Here is a 16,212-nt window from a genome sequence, read left to right as displayed (position 1 = left end):
AATGCCTGAAATAATGCATCTTTGGGAGTTTTATTCGAAACATATGCTTTTTTAAATCTTGCAAATGCAAAAAGTAGTTTTTTACTCAATAAGACTATAATAGTCTTACAATCCTGAGATAATGCGAAAAAAGCAATAAAAATGCATTCAAGCATAACTTCTAAACAACACATGGAAAATGACTGATAATGCCAAGATATATGTATTTTTGTTAGTTGTACTAGAAAAATCATCTTTTGTGAGGTTCACAAAGACACAAGTTAGTTTTTTTATTCAATATAACAGTACTAAATATGAAAGGTTTATAATCATAACTCCAAAACCAAACATGAAATTTGTCTTGAAAAGCCTGTAATATTGAATTTATGTGAGTTTTACCGGAACCAGGTATTTTGGAAAGGATCACAAATACAAAAATCAGGTTTTGTCAAAAATCAGGTTTGTCAAACTCAAAATGTCAGTTTTTGAAACATAACTCCAAAAATACACATGCAAAATGTCTAATAATGCCTAAAGAAATGCAACTTCGAGAGTTTTCCAGAAAAAAATTTTTTGGTAGGTTTGCAAAAACAAAAAGTATTTTTTTTACTCAATTTGACAGTAATGTACTTAGAATCCTGAGATAATGCGAAAAAAGCAATAAAAACGTATTCCAACATAATTCCTAATCCAAACGTGCAAAATGTCTAAAAATGCCTGTGATATTGAATACATGTGAGTTTTACTAGATACAGTTGTTTTTCTATGGTTTGCAAATACAAAAATGAGGTTTTACTCAATATGACTGTATATTGTAACACTCAATATGACAGTTATTTAAACATAACTCCTACACCACACATGAAAAATGGCTAATAATGCCTGAAATAATGCATCTTTGGGAGTTTTATTCGAAACATATGCTTTTTTAAATCTTGCAAATGCAAAAAGTAGTTTTTTACTCAATAAGACTATAATAGTCTTACAATCCTGAGATAATGCGAAAAAAGCAATAAAAATGCATTCAAGCATAACTTCTAAACAACACATGGAAAATGGCTGATAATGCCAAGATATATGTATTTTTGTTAGTTGTACTAGAAAAATCATCTTTTGTGAGGTTCACAAAGACACAAGTTAGTTTTTTTATTCAATATAACAGTACTAAATATGAAAGGTTTATAATCATAACTCCAAAACCAAACATGAAATTTGTCTTGAAAAGCCTGTAATATTGAATTTATGTGAGTTTGACCGGAATGAGGTATTTTGGAAAGGATCACAAATACAAAAATCAGGTTTGTCAAACTCAAAATGTCAGTTTTTGAAACATAACTCCAAAAATACACATGCAAAATGTCTAAAAATGCCTGTGATATTGAATACATGTGAGTTTTACTAGATACAGTTGTTTTTCTATGGTTTGCAAATACAAGAATGAGGTTTTACTCAATATGACTGTATACTGTAACACTCAATATGACAGTTATTTAAACATAACTCCTACACACACATGAAAAATGGCTAATAATGCCTGAAGTAATGCATCTTTGGGAGTTTTATTCGAAAAATATGCTTTTTTAAATCTTGCAAATGCAAAAAGTAGTTTTTTACTCAATATGACTAGAATAGTCTTACAATCCTGAGATAATGCGAAAAAAGCAATAAAAATGTATTCAAGCATAACTTCTAAACAACACATGGAAAATGGCTACTAATGCCAAGATATATGTATTTTTGTTAGTTGTACTAGAAAAATCATCTTTTGTGAGGTTCACAAAGACACAAGTTAATTTTTTTATTCAATATAACAGTACTAAATATGAAAGGTTTATAATCATAACTCCAAAACCAAACATGAAATTTGTCTTGAAAAGCCTGTAATATTGAATTTATGTGAGTTTTACCGGAATCAGGTATTTTGGAAAGGATCACAAATACAAAAATCAGGTTTTGTCAAAAATCAGGTTTTGTCAAAAATCAGGTTTGTCAAACTCAAAATGTCAGTTTTTGAAACATAACTCCAAAAATACACATGCAAAATGTCTAAAAATGCCTGTGATATTGAATACATGTGAGTTTTACTAGATACAGTTGTTTTTCTATGGTTTGCAAATACAAAAATGAGGTTTTACTCAATATGACTGTATACTGTAACACTCAATATGACAGTTATTTAAACATAACTCCTACACCACACATGAAAAATGGCTAATAATGCCTGAAATAATGCATCTTTGGGAGTTTTATTCGAAACATATGCTTTTTTAAATCTTGCAAATGCAAAAAGTATTTTTTTACTCAATAAGACTATAATAGTCTTACAATCCTGAGATAATGCGAAAAAAGCAATAAAAATGCATTCAAGCATAACTTCTAAACAACACATGGAAAATGGCTACTAATGCCAAGATATATGTATTTTTGTTAGTTGTACTAGAAAAATCATCTTTTGTGAGGTTCACAAAGGCACAAGTTAGTTTTTTTATTCAATATAACAGTACTAAATATGAAAGGTTTATAATCATAACTCCAAAACCAAACATGAAATTTGTCTTGAAAAGCCTGTAATATTGAATTTATGTGAGTTTTACCGGAATCAGGTATTTTGGAAAGGATCACAAATACAAAAATCAGGTTTTGTCAAAAATCAGGTTTGTCAAACTCAAAATGTCAGTTTTTGAAACATAACTCCAAAAATACACATGCAAAATGTCTAAAAATGCCTGTGATATTGAATACATGTGAGTTTTACTAGATACAGTTGTTTTTCTATGGTTTGCAAATACAAAAATGAGGTTTTACTCAATATGACTGTATACTGTAACACTCAATATGACAGTTATTTAAACATAACTCCTACACCACACATGAAAAATGGCTAATAATGCCTGAAATAATGCATCTTTGGGAGTTTTATTCGAAACATATGCTTTTTTAAATCTTGCAAATGCAAAAAGTAGTTTTTTACTCAATAAGACTATAATAGTCTTACAATCCTGAGATAATGCGAAAAAAGCAATAAAAATGCATTCAAGCATAACTTCTAAACAACACATGGAAAATGGCTGATAATGCCAAGATATATGTATTTTTGTTAGTTGTACTAGAAAAATCATCTTTTGTGAGGTTCACAAAGACACAAGTTAGTTTTTTTATTCAATACAACAGTACTAAATATGAAAGGTTTATAATCATAACTCCAAAACCAAACATGAAATTTGTCTTGAAAAGCCTGTAATATTGAATTTATGTGAGTTTGACCGGAATCAGGTATTTTGGAAAGGATCACAAATACAAAAATCAGGTTTTGTCAAAAATCAGGTTTGTCAAACTCAAAATGTCAGTTTTTGAAACATAACTCCAAAAATACACATGCAAAATGTCTAAAAATGCCTGTGATATTGAATACATGTGAGTTTTACTAGATACAGTTGTTTTTCTATGGTTTGCAAATACAAAAATGAGGTTTTACTCAATATGACTGTATACTGTAACACTCAATATGACAGTTATTTAAACATAACTCCTACACCACACATGAAAAATGGCTAATAATGCCTGAAATAATGCATCTTTGGGAGTTTTATTCGAAACATATGCTTTTTTAAATCTTGCAAATGCAAAAAGTAGTTTTTTACTCAATAAGACTATAATAGTCTTACAATCCTGAGATAATGCGAAAAAAGCAATAAAAATGCATTCAAACATAACTTCTAAACAACACATGGAAAATGGCTACTAATGCCAAGATATATGTATTTTTGTTAGTTGTACTAGAAAAGTAATCTTTTGTGAAATTCACAAAGGCACAAGTTAGTTTTTTTATGCAATATAACAGTACTAAATATGAAAGGTTTATAATCATAACTCCAAAACCAAACATGAAATTTGTCTTGAAAAGCCTGTAATATTGAATTTATGTGAGTTTGACCGGAATCAGGTATTTTGGAAAGGATCACAAATACAAAAATCAGGTTTGTCAAACTCAAAATGTCAGTTTTTGAAACATAACTCCAAAAATACACATGCAAAATGTCTAAAAATGCCTGTGATATTGAATACATGTGAGTTTTACTAGATACAGTTGTTTTTCTATGGTTTGCAAATACAAGAATGAGGTTTTACTCAATATGACTGTATACTGTAACACTCAATATGACAGTTATTTAAACATAACTCCTACACCACACATGAAAAATGGCTAATAATGCCTGAAGTAATGCATCTTTGGGAGTTTTATTCGAAACATATGCTTTTTTAAATCTTGCAAATGCAAAAGGTAGTTTTTTACTCAATATGACTAGAATAGTCTTACAATCCTGAGATAATGCGAAAAAAGCAATAAAAATGTATTCAAGCATAACTTCTAAACAACACATGGAAAATGGCTACTAATGCCAAGATATATGTATTTGTGTTAGTTGTACTAGAAAAATCATCTTTTGTGAGGTTCACAAAGACACAAGTTAGTTTTTTTATTCAATATAACAGTACTTAATATGAAAGGTTTATAATCATAACTCCAGAACCAAACATGAAATTTGTCTTGAAAAGCCTGTAATATTGAATTTATGTGAGTTTTACCGGAATCAGGTATTTTGGAAAGAATCACAAATACAAAAATCAGGTTTTGTCAAAAATCAGTTTTGTCAAACTCAAAATGTCAGTTTTTGAAACATAACTCCAAAAATACACATGCAAAATGTCTAAAAATGCCTGTGATATTGAATACAGATGAGTTTTACTAGATACGGTTGTTTTTGTATGGTTTGCAAATACAAAAATGAGGTTTTACTCAATATGACTGTATATTGTAACACTCAATATGACAGTTATTTAAACATAACTCCTACACCACACATGAAAAATGGCTAATAATGCCTGAAATAATGCATCTTTGGGAGTTTTATTCGAAACATATGCTTTTTTAAATCTTGCAAATGCAAAAAGTAGTTTTTTACTCAATATGACTATAATAGTCTTACAATCCTGAGATAATGCGAAAAAAGCAATAAAAATGTATTCAAGCATAACTTCTAAACAACACATGGAAAATGGCTACTAATGCCAAGATATATGTATTTTTGTTAGTTGTACTTTAAAAATCATCTTTTGTGAGGTTCACAAAGACACAAGTTAGTTTTTTTATTCAATATAACAGTACTAAATATGAAAGGTTTATAATCATAACTCCAAAACCAAACATGAAATTTGTCTTGAAAAGCCTGTAATATTGAATTTATGTGAGTTTTACCGGAATCAGGTATTTTGGAAAGGATCACAAATACAAAAATCAGGTTTTGTCAAAAATCAGGTTTGTCAAACTCAAAATGTCAGTTTTTGAAACATAACTCCAAAAATACACATGCAAAATGTCTAAAAATGCCTGTGATATTGAATACATGTGAGTTTTACTAGATACAGTTGTTTTTCTATGGTTTGCAAATACAAAAATGAGGTTTTACTCAATATGACTGTATACTGTAACACTCAATATGACAGTTATTTAAACATAACTCCTACACCACACATGAAAAATGGCTAATAATGCCTGAAATAATGCATCTTTGGGAGTTTTATTCGAAACATATGCTTTTTTAAATCTTGCAAATGCAAAAAGTAGTTTTTTACTCAATAAGACTATAATAGTCTTACAATCCTGAGATAATGCGAAAAAAGCAATAAAAATGCATTCAAGCATAACTTCTAAACAACACATGGAAAATGGCTACTAATGCCAAGATATATGTATTTTTGTTAGTTGTACTAGAAAAGTAATCTTTTGTGAAATTCATAAAGGCACAAGTTAGTTTTTTTATGCAATATAACAGTACTAAATATGAAAGGTTTATAATCATAACTCCAAAACCAAACATGAAATTTGTCTTGAAAAGCCTGTAATATTGAATTTATGTGAGTTTGACCGGAATCAGGTATTTTGGAAAGGATCACAAATACAAAAATCAGGTTTGTCAAACTCAAAATGTCAGTTTTTGAAACATAACTCCAAAAATACACATGCAAAATGTCTAAAAATGCCTGTGATATTGAATACATGTGAGTTTTACTAGATACAGTTGTTTTTCTATGGTTTGCAAATACAAGAATGAGGTTTTACTCAATATGACTGTATACTGTAACACTCAATATGACAGTTATTTAAACATAACTCCTACACCACACATGAAAAATGGCTAATAATGCCTGAAGTAATGCATCTTTGGGAGTTTTATTCGAAACATATGCTTTTTTAAATCTTGCAAATGCAAAAAGTAGTTTTTTACTCAATATGACTAGAATAGTCTTACAATCCTGAGATAATGCGAAAAAAGCAATAAAAATGTATTCAAGCATAACTTCTAAACAACACATGGAAAATGGCTACTAATGCCAAGATATATGTATTTGTGTTAGTTGTACTAGAAAAATCATCTTTTGTGAGGTTCACAAAGACACAAGTTAGTTTTTTTATTCAATATAACAGTACTTAATATGAAAGGTTTATAATCATAACTCCAGAACCAAACATGAAATTTGTCTTGAAAAGCCTGTAATATTGAATTTATGTGAGTTTTACCGGAATCAGGTATTTTGGAAAGAATCACAAATACAAAAATCAGGTTTTGTCAAAAATCAGTTTTGTCAAACTCAAAATGTCAGTTTTTGAAACATAACTCCAAAAATACACATGCAAAATGTCTAAAAATGCCTGTGATATTGAATACAGATGAGTTTTACTAGATACAGTTGTTTTTGTATGGTTTGCAAATACAAAAATGAGGTTTTACTCAATATGACTGTATATTGTAACACTCAATATGACAGTTATTTAAACATAACTCCTACACCACACATGAAAAATGGCTAATAATGCCTGAAATAATGCATCTTTGGGAGTTTTATTCGAAACATATGCTTTTTTAAATCTTGCAAATGCAAAAAGTAGTTTTTTACTCAATATGACTAGAATAGTCTTACAATCCTGAGATAATGCGAAAAAAGCAATAAAAATGTATTCAAGCATAACTTCTAAACAACACATGGAAAATGGCTACTAATGCCAAGATATATGTATTTTTGTTAGTTGTACTTTAAAAATCATCTTTTGTGAGGTTCACAAAGACACAAGTTAGTTTTTTTATTCAATATAACAGTACTAAATATGAAAGGTTTATAATCATAACTCCAAAACCAAACATGAAATTTGTCTTGAAAAGCCTGTAATATTGAATTTATGTGAGTTTTACCGGAATCAGGTATTTTGGAAAGGATCACAAATACAAAAATCAGGTTTTGTCAAAAATCAGGTTTGTCAAACTCAAAATGTCAGTTTTTGAAACATAACTCCAAAAATACACATGCAAAATGTCAAAAAATGCCTGTGATATTGAATACATGTGAGTTTTACTAGATACAGTTGTTTTTCTATGGTTTGCAAATACAAAAATGAGGTTTTACTCAATATGACTGTATACTGTAACACTCAATATGACAGTTATTTAAACATAACTCCTACACCACACATGAAAAATGGCTAATAATGCCTGAAATAATGCATCTTTGTGAGTTTTATTCGAAACATATGCTTTTTTAAATCTTGCAAATGCAAAAAGTATTTTTTTACTCAATAAGACTATAATAGTCTTACAATCCTGAGATAATGCGAAAAAAGCAATAAAAATGCATTCAAGCATAACTTCTAAACAACACATGGAAAATGGCTACTAATGCCAAGATATATGTATTTTTGTTAGTTGTACTAGAAAAATCATCTTTTGTGAGGTTCACAAAGGCACAAGTTAGTTTTTTTATTCAATATAACAGTACTAAATATGAAAGGTTTATAATCATAACTCCAAAACCAAACATGAAATTTGTCTTGAAAAGCCTGTAATATTGAATTTATGTGAGTTTTACCTGAATCAGGTATTTTGGAAAGGATCACAAATACAAAAATCAGGTTTTGTCAAAAATCAGGTTTGTCAAACTCAAAATGTCAGTTTTTGAAACATGAGTCCAAAAATACACATGCAAAATGTCTAATAATGCCTGAAGAAATGCATCTTTGAGAGTTTTCCAGAAAAAAAAAACTTTTGGTAGGTTTGCAAAAACAAAATGTATTTTTTTTACTCAATTTGACAGTAATGTACTTAGAATCCTGAGATAATGCGAAAAAAGCAATAAAAACGTATTCCAACATAATTCCTAATCCAAACGTGCAAAATGTCTAAAAATGCCTGTGATATTGAATACATGTGAGTTTTACTAGATACAGTTGTTTTTCTATGGTTTGCAAATACAAAAATGAGGTTTTACTCAATATGACTGTATACTGTAACACTCAATATGACAGTTATTTAAACATAACTCCTACACCACACATGAAAAATGGCTAATAATGCCTGAAATAATGCATCTTTGGGAGTTTTATTCGAAACATATGCTTTTTTAAATCTTGCAAATGCAAAAAGTAGTTTTTTACTCAATAAGACTATAATAGTCTTACAATCCTGAGATAATGCGAAAAAAGCAATAAAAATGCATTCAAGCATAACTTCTAAACAACACATGGAAAATGGCTACTAATGCCAAGATATATGTAATTTGTTAGTTGTACTAGAAAAATCATCTTTTGTGAGGTTCACAAAGGCACAAGTTAGTTTTTTTATTCAATATAACAGTACTAAATATGAAAGGTTTATAATCATAACTCCAAAACCAAACATGAAATTTGTCTTGAAAAGCCTGTGATGTTGAATTTATGTGAGTTTTACCGGAATCAGGTATTTTGGAAAGGATCACAAATACAAAAATCAGGTTTTGTCAAAAATCAGGTTTGTCAAACTCAAAATGTCAGTTTTTGAAACATAACTCCAAAAATACACGAGCAAAATGTCTAATAATGCCTGAAGAAATGCATCTTTGAGAGTTTTCCAGAAAAAAAAAACATTTGGTAGGGTTTGCAAAAACAAAAAGTAGTTTTTTTACTCAATTTGACAGTAATGTACCTAGACTCCTGAGATAATGTGAAAAAAGCAATAAAAATGTATTCCAACATAATTCCTAATCCAAACGTGCAAAATGTCTAAAAATGCCTGTGATATTGAATACATGTGAGTTTTACTGTATACAGTTGTTTTTCTATGGTTTGCAAATACAAAAATGAGGTTTTACTCAATATGACTGTATACTGTAACACTCAATATGACAGGTATTTAAACATAACTCCTACACCACACATGAAAAATGGCTAATAATGCCTGAAATAATGCATCTTTGGAAGTTTTATTAGAAACATATGCTTTTTTAAATCTTGCAAATGCAAAAAGTAGTTTTTTACTCACTAAGACTATAATAGTCTTACAATCCTGAGATAATGCGAAAAAAGCAATAAAAATGCATTCAAGCATAACTTCTAAACAACACATGGAAAATGGCTACTAATGCCAAGATATATGTAATTTGTTAGTTGTACTAGAAAAATCATCTTTTGTGAGGTTCACAAAGGCACAAGTTAGTTTTTTTATTCAATATAACAGTACTAAATATGAAAGGTTTATGATCATAACTCCAAAAAACCAAACATGAAATTTGTCTTGAAAAGCCTGTAATATTGAATTTATGTGAGTTTTACCGGAATCAGGTATTTTAGACAGGATCACAAATACAAAAATCAGGTTTTGTCAAAAATCAGGTTTGTCAAACTCAAAATGTCAGTTTTTGAAACATGACTCCAAAAATACACATGCAAAATGTCTAATAATGCCTGAAGAAATGCATCTTTGAGAGTTTTCCAGAAAAAAAAAACTTTTGGTAGGTTTGCAAAAACAAAATGTATTTTTTTTACTCAATTTGACAGTAATGTACTTAGAATCCTGAGATAATGCGAAAAAAGCAATAAAAACGTATTCCAACATAATTCCTAATCCAAACGTGCAAAATGTCTAAAAATGCCTGTGATATTGAATACATGTGAGTTTTACTAGATACAGTTGTTTTTCTATGGTTTGCAAATACAAAAATGAGGTTTTACTCAATATGACTGTATACTGTAACACTCAATATGACAGTTATTTAAACATAACTCCTACACCACACATGAAAAATGGCTAATAATGCCTGAAATAATGCATCTTTGGGAGTTTTATTCGAAACATATGCTTTTTTAAATCTTGCAAATGCAAAAAGTAGTTTTTTACTCAATAAGACTATAATAGTCTTACAATCCTGAGATAATGCGAAAAAAGCAATAAAAATGCATTCAAGCATAACTTCTAAACAACACATGGAAAATGGCTGATAATGCCAAGATATATGTATTTTTGTTAGTTGTACTAGAAAAATCATCTTTTGTGAGGTTCACAAAGACACAAGTTAGTTTTTTTATTCAATACAACAGTACTAAATATGAAAGGTTTATAATCATAACTCCAAAACCAAACATGAAATTTGTCTTGAAAAGCCTGTAATATTGAATTTATGTGAGTTTGACCGGAATCAGGTATTTTGGAAAGGATCACAAATACAAAAATCAGGTTTTGTCAAAAATCAGGTTTGTCAAACTCAAAATGTCAGTTTTTGAAACATAACTCCAAAAATACACATGCAAAATGTCTAAAAATGCCTGTGATATTGAATACATGTGAGTTTTACTAGATACAGTTGTTTTTCTATGGTTTGCAAATACAAAAATGAGGTTTTACTCAATATGACTGTATACTGTAACACTCAATATGACAGTTATTTAAACATAACTCCTACACCACACATGAAAAATGGCTAATAATGCCTGAAATAATGCATCTTTGGGAGTTTTATTCGAAACATATGCTTTTTTAAATCTTGCAAATGCAAAAAGTAGTTTTTTACTCAATAAGACTATAATAGTCTTACAATCCTGAGATAATGCGAAAAAAGCAATAAAAATGCATTCAAACATAACTTCTAAACAACACATGGAAAATGGCTACTAATGCCAAGATATATGTATTTTTGTTAGTTGTACTAGAAAAGTAATCTTTTGTGAAATTCACAAAGGCACAAGTTAGTTTTTTTATGCAATATAACAGTACTAAATATGAAAGGTTTATAATCATAACTCCAAAACCAAACATGAAATTTGTCTTGAAAAGCCTGTAATATTGAATTTATGTGAGTTTGACCGGAATCAGGTATTTTGGAAAGGATCACAAATACAAAAATCAGGTTTGTCAAACTCAAAATGTCAGTTTTTGAAACATAACTCCAAAAATACACATGCAAAATGTCTAAAAATGCCTGTGATATTGAATACATGTGAGTTTTACTAGATACAGTTGTTTTTCTATGGTTTGCAAATACAAGAATGAGGTTTTACTCAATATGACTGTATACTGTAACACTCAATATGACAGTTATTTAAACATAACTCCTACACCACACATGAAAAATGGCTAATAATGCCTGAAGTAATGCATCTTTGGGAGTTTTATTCGAAACATATGCTTTTTTAAATCTTGCAAATGCAAAAGGTAGTTTTTTACTCAATATGACTAGAATAGTCTTACAATCCTGAGATAATGCGAAAAAAGCAATAAAAATGTATTCAAGCATAACTTCTAAACAACACATGGAAAATGGCTACTAATGCCAAGATATATGTATTTGTGTTAGTTGTACTAGAAAAATCATCTTTTGTGAGGTTCACAAAGACACAAGTTAGTTTTTTTATTCAATATAACAGTACTTAATATGAAAGGTTTATAATCATAACTCCAGAACCAAACATGAAATTTGTCTTGAAAAGCCTGTAATATTGAATTTATGTGAGTTTTACCGGAATCAGGTATTTTGGAAAGAATCACAAATACAAAAATCAGGTTTTGTCAAAAATCAGTTTTGTCAAACTCAAAATGTCAGTTTTTGAAACATAACTCCAAAAATACACATGCAAAATGTCTAAAAATGCCTGTGATATTGAATACAGATGAGTTTTACTAGATACAGTTGTTTTTGTATGGTTTGCAAATACAAAAATGAGGTTTTACTCAATATGACTGTATATTGTAACACTCAATATGACAGTTAGTTAAACATAACTCCTACACCACACATGAAAAATGGCTAATAATGCCTGAAATAATGCATCTTTGGGAGTTTTATTCGAAACATATGCTTTTTTAAATCTTGCAAATGCAAAAAGTAGTTTTTTACTCAATATGACTATACTAGTCTTACAATCCTGAGATAATGCGAAAAAAGCAATAAAAATGTATTCAAGCATAACTTCTAAACAACACATGGAAAATGGCTACTAATGCCAAGATATATGTATTTTTGTTAGTTGTACTTTAAAAATCATCTTTTGTGAGGTTCACAAAGACACAAGTTAGTTTTTTTATTCAATATAACAGTACTAAATATGAAAGGTTTATAATCATAACTCCAAAACCAAACATGAAATTTGTCTTGAAAAGCCTGTAATATTGAATTTATGTGAGTTTTACCGGAATCAGGTATTTTGGAAAGGATCACAAATACAAAAATCAGGTTTTGTCAAAAATCAGGTTTGTCAAACTCAAAATGTCAGTTTTTGAATCATAACTCCAAAAATACACATGCAAAATGTCTAAAAATGCCTGTGATATTGAATACATGTGAGTTTTACTAGATACAGTTGTTTTTCTATGGTTTGCAAATACAAAAATGAGGTTTTACTCAATATGACTGTATACTGTAACACTCAATATGACAGTTATTTAAACATAACTCCTACACCACACATGAAAAATGGCTAATAATGCCTGAAATAATGCATCTTTGGGAGTTTTATTCGAAACATATGCTTTTTTAAATCTTGCAAATGCAAAAAGTAGTTTTTTACTCAATAAGACTATAATAGTCTTACAATTCTGAGATAATGCGAAAAAAGCAATAAAAATGCATTCAAGCATAACTTCTAAACAACACATGGAAAATGGCTACTAATGCCAAGATATATGTATTTTTGTTAGTTGTACTAGAAAAGTAATCTTTTGTGAAATTCACAAAGGCACAAGTTAGTTTTTTTATGCAATATAACAGTACTAAATATGAAAGGTTTATAATCATAACTCCAAAACCAAACATGAAATTTGTCTTGAAAAGCCTGTAATATTGAATTTATGTGAGTTTGACCGGAATCAGGTATTTTGGAAAGGATCACAAATACAAAAATCAGGTTTGTCAAACTCAAAATGTCAGTTTTTGAAACATAACTCCAAAAATACACATGCAAAATGTCTAAAAATGCCTGTGATATTGAATACATGTGAGTTTTACTAGATACAGTTGTTTTTCTATGGTTTGCAAATACAAGAATGAGGTTTTACTCAATATGACTGTATACTGTAACACTCAATATGACAGTTATTTAAACATAACTCCTACACCACACATGAAAAATGGCTAATAATGCCTGAAGTAATGCATCTTTGGGAGTTTTATTCGAAACATATGCTTTTTTAAATCTTGCAAATGCAAAAAGTAGTTTTTTACTCAATATGACTAGAATAGTCTTACAATCCTGAGATAATGCAAAAAAAGCAATAAAAATGCATTCAAGCATAACTTCTAAACAACACATGGAAAATGACTGATAATGCCAATATATATGTATTTTTGTTAGTTGTACTAGAAAAATCATCTTTTGTGAGGTTCACAAAGACACAAGTTAGTTTTTTTATTCAATATAACAGTACTAAATATGAAAGGTTTATAATCATAACTCCAAAACCAAACATGAAATTTGTCTTGAAAAGCCTGTAATATTGAATTTATGTGAGTTTGACCGGAATCAGGTATTTTGGAAAGGATCACAAATACAAAAATCAGGTTTTGTCAAAAATCAGGTTTGTCAAACTCAAAATGTCAGTTTTTGAAACATAACTCCAAAAATACACATGCAAAATGTCTAAAAATGCCTGTGATATTGAATACAGGTGAGTTTTACTAGATACAGTTGTTTTTCTATGGTTTGCAAATACAAAATTGAGGTTTTACTCAATATGACTGTATACTGTAAAACTCAATATGACAGTTATTTAAACATAACTTCTACACCACACATGAAAAATGGCTAATATTGCCTGAAATAATGCATCTTTGGGAGTTTTATTCGAAACATATGCTTTTTTAAATCTTGCAAATGCAAAAAGTAGTTTTTTCCTCAATAAGACTATAATAGTCTTACAATCCTGAGATAATGCGAAAAAAGCAATAAAAATGCATTCAAGCATAACTTCTAAACAACACATGGAAAATGACTGATAATGCCAATATATATGTATTTTTTTTAGTTGTACTAGAAAAATCATCTTTTGTGAGGTTCACAAAGACACAAGTTAGTTTTTTTATTCAATATAACAGTACTAAATATGAAAGGTTTATAATCATAACTCCAAAACCAAACATGAAATTTGTCTTGAAAAGCCTGTAATATTGAATTTATGTGAGTTTTACCGGAACCAGGTATTTTGGAAAGGATCACAAATACAAAAATCAGGTTTTGTCAAAAATCAGGTTTGTCAAACTCAAAATGTCAGTTTTTGAAACATAACTCCAAAAATACACATGCAAAATGTCTAATAATGCCTGAAGAAATGCATCTTTGAGAGTTTTCCAGAAAAACATTTTTTGGTAGGTTTGCAAAAACAAAAAGTATTTTTTTTACTCAATTTGACAGTAATGTACTTAGAATCCTGAGATAATGCGAAAAAAGCAATAAAAACGTATTCCAACATAATTCCTAATCCAAACGTGCAAAATGTCTAAAAATGCCTGTGATATTGAATACATGTGAGTTTTACTAGATACAGCTGTTTTTCTATGGTTTGCAAATACAAAAATGAGGTTTTACTCAATATGACTGTATACTGTAACACTCAATATGACAGTTATTTAAACATAACTCCTACACCACACATGAAAAATGGCTAATAATGCCTGAAATAATGCATCTTTGGGAGTTTTATTCGAAACATATGCTTTTTTAAATCTTGCAAATGCAAAAAGTAGTTTTTTACTCAATAAGACTATAATAGTCTTACAATCCTGAGATAATGCGAAAAAAGCAATAAAAATGCATTCAAGCATAACTTCTAAACAACACATGGAAAATGGCTACTAATGCCAAGATATATGTATTTTTGTTAGTTGTACTAGAAAAATCATCTTTTGTAAGGTTCACAAAGACACAAGTTAGTTGTTTTATTCAATACAACAGTACTAAATATGAAAGGTTTATAATCATAACTCCAAAACCAAACATGAAATTTGTCTTGAAAAGCCTGTAATATTGAATTTATGTGAGTTTGACCGGAATCAGGTATTTTGGAAAGAATCACAAATACAAAAATCAGGTTTTGTCAAAAATGAGGTTTGTCAAACTCAAAATGTCAGTTTTTGAAACATAACTCCAAAAATACACATGCAAAATGTCTAAAAATGCCTGTGATATTGAATACAGGTGAGTTTTACTAGATACAGTTGTTTTTGTATGGTTTGCAAATACAAAAATGAGGTTTTTCTCAATATGACTGTATATTGTAACACTCAATATGACAGTTTTTTAAACATAACTCCTACACCACACATGAAAAATGGCTAATAATGCCTGAAATAAGGCATCTTTGGGAGTTTTATTCGAAACATATGCTTTTTTAAATCTTGCAAATGCAAAAAGTAGTTTTTTACTCAATAAGACTATAATAGTCTTACAATCCTGAGATAATGCGAAAAAAGCAATAAAAATGCATTCAAGCATAACTTCTAAACAACACATGGAAAATGGCTGATAATGCCAAGATATATGTATTTGTGTTAGTTGTACTAGAAAAATCATCTTTTGTGAGGTTCACAAAGACACAAGTTAGTTTTTTTATTCAATATAACAGTACTAAATATGAAAGGTTTATAATCATAACTCCAAAACCAAACATGAAATTTGTCTTGAAAAGCCTGTAATATTGAATTTATGTGAGTTTGACCGGAATCAGGTATTTTGGAAAGGATCACAAATACAAAAATCAGGTTTTGTCAAAAATCAGGTTTGTCAAACTCAAAATGTCAGTTTTTGAAACATAACTCCAAAAATACACATGCAAAATGTCTAAAAATGCCTGTGATATTGAATACATGTGAGTTTTACTAGATACAGTTGTTTTTCTATGGTTTGCAAATACAAAAATGAGGTTTTACTCAATATGACTGTAT

Source organism: Nerophis ophidion, linkage group LG25, assembly GCF_033978795.1.
Source record: "Nerophis ophidion isolate RoL-2023_Sa linkage group LG25, RoL_Noph_v1.0, whole genome shotgun sequence".
Lineage (NCBI taxonomy): Eukaryota > Metazoa > Chordata > Actinopteri > Syngnathiformes > Syngnathidae > Nerophis > Nerophis ophidion.
Note: the sequence above shows the minus strand (reverse complement) of the source record.